Genomic DNA, 16,738 nt, shown 5'->3' with positions numbered 1-16,738 from the left:
GCCTTGTGAAAACATACATTCATTAGTGACTTAGGTTAAAAACAACTGCATGCCTGCGATTCAGCGCCATAATAATTACATAATGTAAACTGAAATGATTATATAGACAGACTAACGTGCCTACAGTGTGAGAATACACCCCGCTAAGCAGCCACACATCTATTAATAACTTTCATAAGAGAGATGATTTAAAATGCATCAAGATAGGTACTCCTTCATGCAACACCATGTTCGCCCTGCAGTTTTGCCAATGAAAAGCGGACTTTTGTTAAATGTGAAAACTACTCGGCACCTCTTGTCTTTCAGTTGTACCACTGAGTTACTTCGGGTTGGCATTCCAGGCCGCACCTCTGTTACGGTAACTTTCTCAATTTATTGACTAATTTGAACTCAGTATACCATTGCCTCAGATAACATGCTGAGGGCGTTTCGCACACAGCGAGGTGCATGCGGTGAATTTTAAAAATCAGCGTTAGGTCTCTTCTGAAGAAGGGTGAACTCCTAGTTTCATTCTTGTTAACCCCCCCCCCCCCACCCCCCTTTTCAGAAAATTCTACGTTGTCAAGATACTGCCTGATCTTATTCGAACAGTCACGAGAATCCTGGCTAATGCACAAGGTAAGCTTAAAATTAACTTTTCACGTTGTAAGAGCCCGACGTATTCAACTACGGGGCTTAAGAAACGTAATTTATTCAACGATGGGCCGAAGAAACGTATTTGTTTTGCGTGTCATCAGAGGGGTCGTTTTAAAAGTGGGACAGTTAATAGCTTGTTGTGCAGTAATTTCCTGCTAGTCCCATTGCGTAAAAAAGGTCTAATTTTTAAAGGCGAGCGTTTACATTTTCTCGACTAGCAAAATACTTCAGGTATTACGGACACAATAGCGACTCGGCATGATGCAGCCGTTACGAATTCGAGTGCGCTCTGTTTGGCGATACGGCGTTTTATTTAAGCATGGCATCGCGCATTCTCGATGCGGTGGCGCTGAGTCTGCAGAAACCGCAGGCACAGTCATGGAGCAATGGAATGCCCAGCTAGATGTGCTTAACGCGTACCCGACATGCGTTCCAGTTTTACCGTACAATTAATGCTCGCGGGTGCATTTATTTTCTTCTGGTTTGCAGAGTACTTTGATCATCTGACCTCTCGTATGTGATACAACTCCATGTGATCTCTCGTATGCGTCTTCGGCATCGATATGCCTAGCGTTGTTTTAGAGCAACAGCACTTCTCCGTGGTTTGGTAGTGGTGGTTGCGGTGGCCATTTTGGTGGTGTGAGGATGGTGATGATGATGATAAAGATGAGGAGGAGGAGGAGGCGGCATTACACCACGCCGAGTTACCTGAGTCACAGCTGCCCCACCTAGCGGCACAGCAGTCATCAGCCAAACAAGTGGCTGTGCGCGGCAGACGGCGACACCCACAATATCGGCATATCCATCCGGCACTTGCGCCTTAATAATTTTGCCTTAAAAATTGATAGAGAGTGCTTAGGTGACTCCGGAGCTTGTTCTGCTGCATTTTCCACAGTTCGTTCGTCGGAAATGAAACGTAATCATAATCACCATCAGCCTGTTCAGATCCACCGCATGACGAAGGGCTTTCCCGTTGACGAACAACCGCTCAACTGTACCTTTTAAAAATCTCAGCTCTGGCGACTTATCGCGATTTTTTTTTTCTTCTATAGACCAAAACCGATCCACAACTTTCAGCACAAAACGAACATGTGTACTGTCAGCGTACGTCGCGCACCCTATTCCACTTCTATTAGAGGTAAGGCACGTTCACTGTTTTTGTTGTTTGTTTTTTGTTGTTTATTGTTTATTGAACCTTTTACAGTAACAAATTGCCAAGGGGCTGAGGCAAAAGGCCGCTGTAATAGTCGCCTGACTAGGCCCCTAGCACCTGACAGCGCCAGCGACAGGAACAAAAGCAACTATACATGGTTAAATAAATACAAATACGCATACACACTTTTGGAATAATACACCGAAGTAATACCTACTACAAAGACATATAACTGAAGAGAGATATATACACGCTTTTCTTGCGTAACAAAATTAAAATGAAGTTACCGTGTAATCACTACGCTTTTAGAAAGGAAACAAAATAAAATGTACGCAAAATAACACCAAATTACAAGAAAACCTTACACATCACGTAGAAAATATATTTTCGTTTTCCGTCTAAAAGCGGCTACCGAGGAAGCGGGCTCAATCTCTGTCAAACACTATATAGGGAGACTGTTCAGAAGATTAGTAATTTGCCATTTAAGTGTTTGAGTGCCATAAGCCGTTTTAGTTCGTATTTTTATGGAGTTTTTATGTCGGAGATTTTATTCAGTGTTAGTGTAATTAAAAAGAAAGGGCTTTGGGTCACCTTTGAATTCCATAAAAATCGTTTCAGCCAGTCGTTGATTATAAAAAGGCTGAATATTAAGTATACAATCTTGTTAAAAGTATGCAAAGTCGTTGGCATAGCCTGAGATATTATGGATGACCCTTCTTTTGCATGCGATGCGAGCCTACCATGAACGATTTTGACGCAACTCCCCATACAAGTAAGCAATAAGGTAACCGTGAGTGTACATAGGCGAAATAAAGTCACTTTTTTTATTCTCGTGGGCAAAAGGGCTTTAAATTTGCTCAACATGCCAATGTTTTGCGCAATAGTACGTTTTATAGACGAAGGTTCTCATGAAATACCGCACCTAGAAACTGGTGTTCGGAAACTCGTTCCAAAGGTTTAGATTCAAAATTAAGTGTATTAGTAAAAGTAACAGTACTGTTAATAGAGCAAAGAAACTATATACAGTTATACCTCTGCGTTAGAACGGTGGTTTGGGCTAGTTGGTGCATACTAACTTGAATTCAAAACAGGGCAAAAAAGACGGGACAAGAAAGCGCCGTGTGTCGTCGTTTCTTGTCCCGTCTTTTTTGCGCTGTTTTGAATTCAAGTTAGTAATACAGTCGAGCCCCCATATAACGGCCCCACTTAAAACGAACTTTAGTTTATAACGAACAAAACGCGCGTGACCGTCGAAATATACGTTATTTCAATGGTATAAAATCCCACGCACAACGAACGTCTTTGAGCTCTGCCGATCGGTTACAGCGAACGGCCGGCGCCGCGATGTGGGTAATTGAAATGACAGCCTCTGCCCAGCTCTGCCGGCGCAGATCGCTTTCCCGAACCTCCTCGCAGGCAAAACGGGCAAATCCGGATTTTCCCGACCTCTGCCCAGGCAATGGCTGGGTACATCGCTTCAAGGTGCGGCAAGGCATTGTTTTTAAGTTGATTGTCGGCGAGGCGGCGTCCGCATTTGACCAAGATGTTGCAGCGTGGCTTGAAAAAGACGGAAAAGTTATTTCAAGGTATGCGGAGCATGGCATCTACAACGCAGATGAAACTGCGTTATTTGACCAGATGTTGCCGGATAAAAGGCACGCTATGAAAGGCGACACATGCACTGACGGGAAGCATGCATAGCAAAGTGCGCGTCACAGCTCTTCTGTGCACTAACATGGATGGCAGCGACCGCCGCTTGCCCTTCGTCATCGAAAAGTCGAAAAGGCCGCGTTGCTTTAGGAGCTATGTGCCCGTGCGCTACAGTCACGGCTTGGACGATGCGCGATTTATTCGCGGACTGGCTGAGCGAGTTCGACCGTGACATACAGAGGCAAGGCATGCGCGCGTGCTGCTCGGAATGGATAACTGCTCTGCGCACCACGTGAAAACTTCCCTGATGGCAGTGACCCTGCTTTTCCTGCCACCCAATACCACTTCGAAAGCGCAGCCGCTTGATTTGGTAATAAATGCATTTCAGCTATCGTATAGGCCCCGCGTTGTGGAGCGCTTGGTCATATCTGTTGACCGCCTGGCAGCCAACTTGCCGCGTCTAGGTTCGCTGTATTCAGCTGTAGAAACAATGAAGGCTGCCTGGTCGGAGGTGACAGCCACTTGCGTGCGGAATTGTTTCCGCAAGGCCGGTTTCGTCGGCGCACAACCTGAAGCTGAGCCGGATGCCTGATTTGTGGCAGCGAGTCATCGACTCCGACATGGTGGCCGTGACCTCGGCTGAGACGATTTCGCTTGTGCCGATGAAGATGCTGACACTGCGGAACCGTGCACGGACGAGGGTATCGTTTATGAAGTGCGGAGGAATCGTTAATGTTAATCGTTAATGAAGCAATGCGGAGGAATCGGACGCGAACGACGACGAAACTTCTGAGCCTGCGCCTATAAGCGCGCCTGTTTCAATGGGCTACATAGAGGACCTTAAACAACTTGTTTACGCCCAAGGCCTCGGCGAAGATCACGCGGCTGCTCTAAATAAACTGGAAACACAATAAATTGTGTTTTGACATTTTTTTTACTATAGTCCATTTACTACGAACTTCAGGATATAACGAACGAAACCCGCGTGACGCTCAGGTTCGTTATAAGCGGGCTCGACTGTACCTCGTTAACTCGAACTCGCATATCTCGAAAAATCGAGTAAGTCGAAATTTTCAGCGGCACCGTACCATTTCCTACACACCCCGTGTATTTGCTGCCCTTTACTGCGAAGTAGTTTCGGGCCAAACTGCGGATATCTCGAAATCTTGACGGATAGTGAAACGAAAATTTTGCCGCCGAGGACCGTTTCACAAGATTCGCGCGATTTTGCCGCGCCTGAGTCCCTCGATATTTTTCTCGTTTAGCCGCGCTTACCACAAAGCCGATGTTTTCCCCGAACGTGAAGTCTGAGTCTAGATCCATACCAACTTGGTCAAAAAACCCTGTGACACATCATGTGAAGATAGAGGTGTGTCGTGCGGGGGAAAACCAATGGATAGCGCGGGACTCTTTCGCGGTGAAAAAACTTGCATGGAGCGCAGGCTTTCCCCAGATAACTCCTGTTGCAGCCAACGCGACGCCTTTTTTTTTTTTTTTTGCAAATAACACGATATTTTATGACAATTCGCGCAACTTTGCTTATCTCGAAAATCCTCTTATCTCAAAATATTTCCCGGTTTTTACTACTTCGAGTTAACGAGGTATTACTGTACATCGTTCTATTAATGTTCAGCTGAAGCTGATTGTAACTCAGCCATCGCGATAGGCTGTCAATTCATGAATTTGTTAAAGAAACATACGTTCCGCGATGAAATGAAGACATTTGTGTCATCTCCGTAAAGCCCAATTTCTGGTGTGTGTGGGATAGTAACTATGCCATTGATCTACAAAAGAAATAATATTGGTCCTAATATTGACCCCTGCGGGACGCCAAATTTTATACATTCACTATCTGAATATATGTTATGAAGAACTACAAACTGCTTTTGGTAAGGTAAATAACACGGTAGCAACTCGAGCGCAATACCTCTGTAATATGGTAACTTAACAAACAGTATGTCATGTTTAATCGAATCAAACACTTTAATGAAGTTTTAAAAAATACCAATAGCGTACAACTGTTTCTCTATGTTATCTACAAATTTTGTCTAATATTTAACAAACCATCTCCATTGATTTGCTCTTCCGAAACCCATACTGATTAGCTGATATATGATTGTATTTATTTAAGTGACCTTTGATACGGGAATTAATAACTTTTTTCTATTGTCTTCGAGATAAGCGGGAGTGCAGATATCGGCGTATAATTACTAATACAGTCGACGGGACCAGACTTGTGTAAGACAGAGACTCTCGATACTTTCATTTTATCCGGGAACATTCCAGTGGATAAAATTACGTTTGTAACGTGAAAGACTACATCAGCTATAATGTTCTCTACGGCTTTTATTGACGCAGCTTGAATACCATCAAATTCACAGGAACAATTATTTTTAAGTTCACTTATAAATCCAACGATTTCTGTTGGTGTTGCGGAGTGAAGAAAAATGGAATTAACGAGGTTAGAGTTAATATAATTCTGAGGCTAATCAGCAGTGACTGAATCAGGTGCTCCAAAAGACACAAAGTGTCGTTAGATTCATTACAAAGGGCTTCCCCAGTGACAACTTGTTTACCTACTTCCATTTCAACACAAATACTGGTTTGTGTTTTCCTTAGTAAATCTTTTACAAAACGCCAAAATTCTGCGAGGATCATACGATACATCCGCAAATTTAATTGTCGGTATAATACCGGATTCGTGATTTCTTTATATCAGCATTTAATTTATTTCTAACTTTTCTGAATTTCTTTAAAACGCACAGGTCCCCCCTGCCTTTTGTTAAAAAGCTTATTTATGGCTTTTATTTTTTGTAGAAGCTCGCTGGTTATCCATGGCTTTCTTGCCTTTTTGCAATCCCTTATTACCGTTGTGAATGCGCGATCGTAAATTCCTATTATTTTGTTCTGGAAGGAATCGTACAGTGAATTAGAACCTACTATTTTTGAGAACTCGCCCGAACCAGTCGCGGACACTATTTGTCGAAAACTCTTAATGTTGTCGTTCGATCGTAATCACCCTAAAAGTAACAGGTGTGCCATCTGTGTTACAAGCATAGCAGTTCAGTTTGGGAGTAAGACAAAAAATGGATAGATGATCACTAATGTCGCTCGTAAGAACCCCTGAATTCACTTCACCTATATTTATATTTGTTAGGCACAAGTCGATAAGTGTTTCACTCGTGTCTGTAATGCAAGTACGTGCGTTAATTAAGTTTGAGAAACCATTACAAGGCACAATATCAAAAAATTCATTAATAGATTTAGACGGATGCAAGAGATCAATATTGAAGTCACCCAAAATCACCACACCACTATTTACGGATGCCAGATAATCCAACAGAGAATGAAGAAACTCAGAGAACTCTGAGAGCGACCCAGACGGAGGCCGGTAGATGACACCTGCCACAAACGCGCTAGATTTAACAAAAAGTTATTCAAAACTTGTATTCATTACTGCGTACTGTGAGATAACCTGGTAAGAAAAATCACTACTAATGTAAAGTGCTACACCACCACCTTTCCGCGTGTCCCGCGACATCGATTCACATTCATAAACTTCAAATGACACTGCATCTTGACAGCCGGAAAACCATGCCGACACGCCGACACTCCGACACCCCGACACTCCGGGCCACATGGTTAAGTTTCGAGATCAAATCTTCAATCTCAGAGGGTGGAATGCCATGGATTTCCTAATTTTGATTTCTACTGCGCCACTCTAAGGCATTCACAACGTCCTGTTTGGCGCAGTTGCATTCATGTTTGTTGACACGTTGGTTCAAGCTTACTGCCTGCGTTTTCACAATTTCGTCGTACTTTTGGGACATCAATTCGATAGATTGCTGCACTTCAATAACCTGAGCTGGCAAGCCGGCTAGCGCATCAAGTTTTCGCACGATGTCTGCAAGATTGTGCGCGATGTCAGAATCATTAACCAACTTACATACCGCCACCTTATATATATGCGTCAGCTGCTGTGCCCGTTGGAGCACGGCAGCTGACGCATCACCACGATTTGCGGGCTGCCTCGCATTTGATCTTAATTGTAGCTTCAGACCACCCAGAGCAGTCCCCAAGATGGTAAACGCACTCACATCCGATGCACTGGCCATCATCGGGCGGTAGGGTTTCGTTGAAGGTACGGCAGGTGTCGTCCGGTGTGGACATTTTCACAACAAAAACACAGGAAAACGCAAGTAGCACAAACAGCGCACAACACAGCAATGGAGCAGCGGTGGCGGTCAAAATCAGGAAAGGTTTTGCTGGCAATTAGATAAAATCACCAACCTGGGATCGAATTCGAAGAAAAACTTGTAAGGGGCGTGCTTCCACCACCGCCGCTGCCACCAAAATGCGCGTCTCATAACATGCTCGCCAGGAGTAGCGCAGTGATAGGAAACTGCATGACGTCACCATGCGCACAAAGCAGATGTGGTCCACAGTCTGCAAACACAAAATGTCCAAAGTGGCTGAAGCTTGTCGGGAGACCCGAACGCTCGTCAATGAAGCACCATAGCGTTCGGAAAAATGGCCAATACCAGCGCTGTCGGTAGTAACGAAGAAGCACGAACCACCAACCGGGGAATGCGAAGAAAAACGTGTTAGGGGCGTGCTTTCACCACCGCCGCCGGCGCCAAAACTCGTATCTCAGAACCAGCGTGTCGAACAGAAAAAAATACCTGTTCGGTTACGGTTCTGGTTCAGGCGAAATCATTCCGTTCCGGTTCAGTTCCGGTTCGACAAAATCACGTTCCGAACCGGTTCGCGAACCGGTTCGATGAGTTGAATTATCACTGAAGTTAGTAAAAACATTTAGTAATTTAAAACGACAGTCAAATAAAAATACAAACAAAAATTCAAAATGCTGCTGTTTCCCAAGGGCAGTGGCGCAATTGCAAAGTAAACTTTAAACAATTGCAAGATATTAGAAAAACAGATGAAGTGGCGACGATTTACCACCGACTTTCTCGCCCAGTCTTTATGTTGTCCTAGCGACTATTCATAAAGCCACCGCCAAGGGATATACGGTGGGATATATTTTCTGCCCTTTCCTTTTTTGTTGAAATCGCAATCATCGCTATGGAATCGCCCATCACGCTAACCTTGAAGCTTAAATTTAGGCCTGCATACTGGCGCGTTCAAATACCAGCGCTTAATACCAATTACACCCATTTTTTATATTTGTAACAAAACAAGAAAATCCTACTACAGGCACATAAATACTACCAATGAATTCGATTATTTGGTCACCTTGATTAATTTGTTAGCTGTCACCTTATCGAATGTGTTAGCCACACTTTTGTTAAAAATAAGCTTCAGTTAACGCTCACTCACTGCATTATTGCTCTGAGCACTGCAAATCCTTTTGCGATAGCTATACCGGATGTATGCATTACAATCAGTATGTCATCGTACCGCCTGACCCCCGGCCATCGTTCCGTGTACTCATTGCGGAATCATATAGCAGATTCTGTTACAAAATGACAGGTAATTTGACGCGTGGAGCATGAGATGGGACTTTTTTGGGTAGACGCTCTTAAATTCGTCCACAGCAGTACTCCCCTCCGGAATGAGCAGCAGTAGAAGTAATGTAGCGAGCTGCATCTTTGAAAAAAGCAGGTCTAAAAGAGACAAAACTGCAGAACAAGCAGAAAAGATGATCGCTGGGCGAATGGGGCAGTGTGAGGTACCAGCCTGCCTTTCTGCATGTGTCATCTGCTTTATTACTGTTTCTGCTTCCAAGACAAGGTCAAGGGCTGCAGTTTCTTGCCAAGGGATTAAGTGCGCACCTTAACAGTTTTCCCTGACATATCTGTTATTATTTGTATGTGTAAAAAAACGGAACTTGTCCACTGTACTGTCCTCAAAAACTGACCACGGAACTCACTTCCTTCACATTGATGACACGTTTAGTTGTGAAAGGCAGGGCAAAGAAAAGTATAGAGCAATATCCACGTTTTGGTGCTTTCTTAGACGCGAAGGCATGTCATTCACTCACCTTGTCCCTGCATCCGGCGGCGTCGTCGGCGTCCACCCCTCCCCCATTCTCCTCGCCACGCCAGCTGCGCTCTGCGCCGCTCAACCCCTCTCCTTCCCGATAGCGAACACTCTCTCGCGAGGGGCATTGGATTGGATTCGATTGGATTGGCTTGGCTTTGATTGGATTGGGTTTGGATTGGATTGGATTAAAGTGGATTGTGTTGGATTGTGTTGCGTCATAGCCGCGGCAGACGCACTGGCGCCGGCGCGTCCCCTCACCGTTATGCGCGCTATAAAACGCGGTGCCTGCGCCGCTCCGCTCCATCGTTCCAGCGCCGTTCCTCCGCTGTCCAACGCTGCAACGTGAACCCCCTATGCGTCGCATCTACACAGGGGTTCCCGCGAGGGGAGGTGGGAGTTTTTTTACTTATGCGGTTTTATTTACTTTTTGCGGAATATATTCAAACAACGTGATATGCCTTTTCTTGTTTTTTTTTTTTGTATAAACACATTTAAAAAAACTGGCGCGTTTGATGCCCCGTGCTAAATCTCTGCTCCGAGGCGCAGCTTCTGTTGCAGGCCGGCAGACTTATTTTAACCAGCTGGTGATAATAAACGTGGATGAAAATCTCGATACACGGACGTGCTCGATTTCAACTACTTCAGAAAAACGGTCGTGGGGAAGGGAGATCGAGGCCACTTGTGGTCAGCAGCAAACGGCTTATCCACTGAGCAGCTCCTGCGGTCACACTTGTCAAGTATTAATACTTTGCAGGTGTCGGACCTTTTAAACAAATTATGAAATGCAAAAAGTTTGCACACATAGGGTGTGTGAGCTTTCGCTGTGGCGCAGTGGAGCACTCCTGCTGCCTGACTGCTCCAATAAAGTCGCAGCTAGGGAAGGGCAAAGTTGTTTTATATCCCCTGCAAGCTGCCGAGAGTGACATTTCGTTTGAACAGCTTGCACAACGCTCGCGCTTCCAGCAGCAACAGACCATTGCTAGATTGGTGCTCATTCATTTCCTCTGTTGTTACATATAGCGTGATAGTGTTCAATTGTCCGGAGGGGAAACTGCGCGAGCCGGTACGAAGTTGATGGTACGTGAAAGAAAAAAAGGCCTGAATTGCATTGACTGTGCAATATCAACAACGGAGGGTCGAACCATTTCGGCATGAACCGGTAACCGTTATTTCTTTTTCGGTTCAGTTCCGGTTCGGGTTCAGCGTGCTCAAAAAATAACGGTTCCGGTTCGGGTTCAGTTCCGGCAAAAATACCGGTTCAGTTCCGGTTTTCGGTTCGGTTCAGTTCCGGTTCGACATCCTGCTCAGAACACGCATTTCTATTCACGTTGATTGATTGACTTATTGATTGATTGATTGATTGATTGATTGATTGATTGATTGATTGATTGATTGATTGATTGATTGATTGATTGATTGATTGATTGATTGATTGATTGATTGATTGATTGATTGATTGATTGATTGATTGATTGATTGATTGAAAATACCGCACGTGGCGTGCAGCTCGTTTAAATCTTCGTCCATTCCGTCATTCCCTGTGTGGGTATGGGCCTCGGAAGAAAAGCAGAAGCATGTTAGTCCAAGGCAGACGATCAACCAAGTGGAGGTGATAACCAGGAAAAAACCAAAACAAAGAAAGAACGAAGGAATAAAGCACACAAAATGGAGAAAGAAATGGAGCTAACGGTAGCCCTGGCCATCATGGCTTATTTACGAGATGTGGTAATGCCTGCAAAAGTTGTCAACACTTGAAATCCAACAGCAAGCACCCGAATATCTGAACAGCCTTAGAACCATGTCCAACCTTGGAAAAATGCGACGAAAAGGCTCAATGCAAAGCGAAAGATTCGAGTAAAAATCTTCTGCCTGATTACTGGAGAGACCATGAACTAGCGTGCGTACGTACCACGCAGAACCTCGTGCTGCCTGCTCTAGATATGACTGCAGTCACTCGAGCATCTATACGAGTAAATATGCACGAACCTGTTTAAAACATGTACATGAGTATATTTTTTTTCATATAGGTTCTTGAAATCGACCTGTATAGGTGGAATCACGGCTTCTCATTCTTTATGAGGAATTTTGATTCCCACTTGGTCTTTCATAATTCCCGTACGTGAAATGTTTTGTCGACATACCCGAGGATATTTTGACGAGCCGCAGCTGTTCCCTATTAATAGCGAACTTGTGCACCAGAATTAGGTTTTTATTTTTATTTTTATTTCTGGGTAGGAACTTGCTCATATCAGCTCATATAACTTGTGCTTACGATTTCCTTGAGGATTGAAAAACAGGCGTAACCATCTCTGTTTCGGTTCAACCAAAGCGTTGATGCCACAAACACCAACCGCGAAGTGTTTTTTTTTGTTCTTACAGCGGATGGAGGGCATAAGGCATTGGATGTACGAAGACATCATGGCCGACCACCTCGCACTCGAACCGTACATGAAGGTAAGTGCGGAGTAAGTGCACTGAAGTTCTCGTTCAGGTGAGTTTGTACTTGCAAGGATTTAAAACGGCTGCAGCAAGACAATCACCAAAATACGGTATTTCACACCACGTTACAGCGTGTGTCTTTCGGTGTTTTGACCATTGTCTTTCTGCAGCGCTGTTAAATCCCGACGGTCTAAATCATACACCCGCACATAAAGTAAGACAGAACCATCGATCTTCTCTCAGTGGACATAAAGTGACAAGTGTGATTATAATTAGAAGCGTCCATGCTTTAATCACGACTCGAGACATGCTTGCTTCCCGGGAAGAAATTGTTAGGTCTGCGAGAATTATTTTGGCTGAGCTTAAATTGCGGCATTAATCGCTTCCACCTTTGTGCGCGCTTGGAAACCATAAATACTATGCAAAGAAGCAACTGGACAAAGGAAGATTATTAGCCACATAAACATTTCAAAGTAACTTTAAATACTGCAAAGTTCATTCCCAAGTGCAAGATAACTTTTACGCATTGTAGGTGTGAGCATCGCCTCCTTGCGATGGTGAGAGATAGTGTCGAACTAAAACTCACCGTGATTGGCTGTTCGATGACAAAACCATTTTACAACTGGCGTTTTAAGCAGCTGCTACCTTGAATAAGTTTTGTACGTTATTGGGGCAGGTGTTCGATGGGGGCGTGTGTAAGCTGGTGTCAATGTTTATATTTTGCTATAAATGTCAAATTCCTATTGTCTTGGTGTATCCTGGCGGTGGCTGGGGTCGGTGGCCGCCAATCGCACAAGCAACAATCCGTGACGTCATAGAGACCTCGCCGGAGAGGGGCTGGGGAGTCACCGCTGCTTCATCGCTTGTTTGCTTGAAGTTCGCACAATGATACCAATCTGTAAGATTGGTACCATTGTCGTCGGAACAAAGCTGTCTGTTTAATGAATCAAACTTAATTTTTGCCACCATGCCGAGTGATGATCCATTTTCTGCTTTCCTCTCGCCCCCGTGATGACAGCTCTTCTTGAACATCACCGCCAGCGTGTCCGGTGACCACCGCCTCGCCATTCGCGGTTTCAGCCCGTACGTCGCTGAGCACGTCGCCTTCTTCTTTTTCGCCGAGGTTTGTTTCGCCACGCCTTTCTTGTAATGAGGAATCGGCTCACCCTTACAGCGAGTCGTAAATGTTTAATCGAGCCTTCAGGAAATGCATCTTTCGCTGGCGCTTAGGTATCAGCAAGCAAGCTCTGACCCCGAAAATATGAATTAGGGTCTAGTCAAATGTGTCTGTGAAAATCATTTCTTTGCCTGCACAGTGCCGATAAAACTGTGGGATATAACTACATCTCTATCAATGCAAGCCCTGAACAACGCTTGCATGCTGACAGGTCGTTAACCGTCGTTGTAAGCGCCAAAGAAAGCGCCGTAGAAGGTTGCACTAAAATCAACCGTCGGACCTTCAGGAATGGAAAAAGGTAACAGCGAGTGATCCTTCGTGGCCAACTAATGAGAACATGCTTCGGACCGAAAGATAATAATTGGAGATAAATTCTGCCTGAATTGTTTTCCTATCTGGGTTTGTGCATCACACAGGTGTCAAAACGACCCTTACTGTCTTCGTGTATCTATTCTCGGAAGAAAGGAAAACAGACATGGGAAAAATTTCTAGCATTTCGTCACCTTTGGTGGCCCCTGCGATGACGCCAAGAGCATCGCGCGAAGCACAAAACAGGATGTCCCTGTGTCCTGGTGAAGAAATCGGGCAATGGACGTCGGATATCGGCTTAACAGGAGAGATTTGAAACAGCCTTTATTCTAATGCTGCTCTCTCATTCATTAAAAAAAATTCAATGTAATCACGGCAAGAATAATGCTTTATGCTTACCGTTCTTTTTTACTTTTTCTTCTTTCCCGCTGACACTGCGCTCATGCAGTCCGCCTGCGAGCCGTACACCAATCATGCCGGGAGGTCAGGAACCAGCTCTCTACCTTCGCAAACAAGGTACGATGTCGGCACTTTACCAGTAGGGGCATAATTTTGTGCTTGATAAAGCATTACTATCACCTTATTTAATGCCTATTGTAATATTTATAAGTAATATTAGGTATTATTGCAACACCACATAATATCATAACTAGCAAGCGCAAAAAAATGTGCAGAAACGTTCGACAACATTTCCACGCCAAGCAATGCAAGGCAGCAAAGACGCAAGGTATTTTTCCCCGGTAAAAAATAAATTTTCTGCACATGTGGTTGAAACAGTTTTTACATACCTATTCTTCAACGCAATCGCAGCACAAAATGGGCACATGAGGCGGACCAGCGCGCAGTGCACCTGTGGTGAGCTCGTTGCGGTGAACTTGCTTGCGGTGCCAATTCTTGTGGCGTAAAATCTGAGCTTTGAGTCAGCATCGGCAAACTCTGGTCGCCCACAACGCGATGACGTAATGCCAAGTCTCTTTTAAAACGATAGCTGTGAGAAACTACGCCACTTCCGCGCTGTCCGCCGGAGAGCCGAGGGCGTCGAGTCCGGCCATACTGGCGCTAAAAACAAGACGAGCCCATAGCGCCGCAGGGATGTCCCAGTAGTGATAATTTTTCTCCTCACAGACAGTTACACTTGAGGGACCGCGGCAGTAGAAGGAAATGCACGATTGTTCTCCCGCGCATACGCGAATGGATTATATAGGTCTCGATATTAAATAGATAACACGAGGATTTAGCTGGCCCCCAGCGTCAACTGTCGTCGACTACGGATCGGGGATGCCTGTGGACGCATTGTTCCGTTTACCTCGGATGCGAATGACTTATGTCGTTGCAGTTTGCATCCCGCGCTCAGCAGCTATTGCTCATCATTTAGTTATTTTGTGTGTGCGCGTTAACGTTGTTCGCAGGGTCAACGGGGCGTTGTCCCAGTACCATCAATTCGCCATCAGCTTCTTTTGCCCGTACGGGTCGGCGATGGCCAAGGACTCCTGCCAGCTCTACGCTGAATCTACAGACGCAGATAACAACCAGCGAAGAATGACCACCGCCAATGGAACCGATTGAACGTGTAATTGAGAGCTTTTACTGCGGAAAGCCGCGGGGCCTCGTGCACCGTAGCGATTGTGCTTCCTGTAAAGGCTCATTCCCGGTGTAAAGACATTAGGTGAATTAAAAAGAAATACGCATTAGATTTCAAAACAGCGCAGGCACCTAAGATTTACGGACTTTTTTAAAATCTTCTTTATGGCCCACCGGGTTTTGAAGTGTACTCCCCTAGTATTGTGTGAGCAGCAAGTGTGGCATGTTATTATTGTTGTTGTTGTTGAAAACGTTTGTTGGGAAAAGATGGGGAGGGAGTTGGGTCAGGAAATGGAGCAATGGGTGGCCGTGCTATTGCGGTAGGCCGCGGGCCGCGGCTGCAGTCTTCGCCCGGAGAATCAGGGCTTCCTGTCCTTCGAGCAGCGCAGCCCGCGCGCTCCCAGTGCTCAGGAGGGGATGGGGACAGAGGGGAGGAGGGGAGTAGACGGAAATGTCCAAACTAGGTGTTGGGAGAGTGGCATGATGGGCAGTTGAATGGGTAGAGGGTGAGGGTGTGACTGTGGTACGTCTGAGCTTATAGGCGGCGCCATATGCGGGCGCCGGTGGTTGTAAGGGCGGATAGGGTCGTCGGGAGTTCCCCTCTTCCACATCCCCTATATTTCAATGCAAGTTTTTTGCGATCAACATCCATTTGTCCCACGGGTGACAGAACAGAGAGTGAACGAGCGCGTGGCTGCAGGGGCGCTGCCTCGCTGGCGACGTTGCTACTGGGGTGACACGTCGAAGCGCGGCTCGCCCAATAAGTCGGCCGTTGTGGCTGTACTGGTGGGCAACAAAATGAGAGGCAGGCAGGAAATGCCGCGGCTAAAGCGAGCAGACGGGACTATGAGACGGCAAGAGCGCTAATCACAGTTACCATGGTGGATGAGGGGCATGCGAGAAACGCCGTGTTGCTGACTTCTAAAGCTGGAGCGTCATGTGAGTACCGGGCCGAGCTCAAGCCGAGGAAGTCGCCAGTTCCAAAGCCACAGGTCATCACCCGGAGCACGCATTGGTCGTGTGCCTTTCTTTTTAGTGGCAGGGGCCATTTTTGCGTAGTCCTTGCTGATTGCTTTTCATTCTATAGTATACGCCTGATTTGCTTCCAGCTGTTTGGTTCTGCCGTGACAATTTTTAAGAGTCTAAGACATTCATCAGCCTCTTACGGTATTTGATTCCCTAAGCTGGAGGAAAGGCTTTGCGTGTGTCTATTTAGCATTATTTTCTAACTGTTCATGGATATCCTACCCGTACGACCAAGATTTCTGAATACAGTTCTTGAAGCCTTATTTGCAGGTTTTCGCCCTAATTCATTCTACAAGACGATGTCCTCCATAAATGTCAAGGGGCTCAAATATTCTCCACTTCCCCCTGCAAAGCTCCTTACACACCCCTCTAGGCAAGCTGTGAATTACTTCAGAGAGCCCTCCCTGTGTGACACCCTTCCCAGCAGGGGACTTCCCGCTCTTCGTATGAAATGTTAGCGTTCCCAAACCAAGCAGGTATTGTCCTCCTGGGAAAAATCAGACTGGAAGGCCCTGTTCGAGGGTCTTAAAATGTGATTTTCCCTCTGCAAGACTTACCACAAAAACAGTGGGTACTCTATTTATGGGCGTCTGATGTGGTGTTCCCGAATCAGCACTCGCCTACATCTGGGCTCCTCCAAGCGCACACGACCGCTGAGGCCACGGTCGGTCAACGCCGTGGATCCGCTGGAACGGGTGTTGATTTGGGTACAGATCAGATGGTGTACGCTTCCGCCACTGAAATCAGCAGCCGCAAGCTCATAT

At 45.6% G+C, this 16,738-nt stretch overlaps 1 long non-coding RNA gene across 1 annotated transcript in view; it reads right to left on the bottom strand.

Annotated features, from left to right (window-relative positions):
- The window catches only part of LOC144139018 (uncharacterized), a 73,305-nt gene extending 56,572 nt beyond the window's left edge, over positions 1–16,733 (bottom strand). Inside the window, exons 1-2 of the long non-coding RNA XR_013316014.1 lie at positions 16,532–16,733; positions 13,767–13,870 (exon numbers count right to left, since the gene is read on the bottom strand). This is a non-coding gene — a long non-coding RNA (uncharacterized LOC144139018). The remainder of the gene's footprint in view (positions 1–13,766; positions 13,871–16,531) is intronic.
- Between the last annotated feature and the right edge of the window lie 5 nt (positions 16,734–16,738).

The sequence above is a fragment of the Haemaphysalis longicornis genome, unplaced genomic scaffold, assembly GCF_048455015.1.
Source record: "Haemaphysalis longicornis isolate Haplotype H1 unplaced genomic scaffold, Haemaphysalis longicornis Haplotype H1 scaffold_5, whole genome shotgun sequence".
NCBI classification, from domain to species: domain Eukaryota; kingdom Metazoa; phylum Arthropoda; class Arachnida; order Ixodida; family Ixodidae; genus Haemaphysalis; species Haemaphysalis longicornis.
The sequence above is the reverse complement of the archived record's forward strand: the minus strand, read 5'-3'. Positions and strand labels throughout refer to the sequence as shown.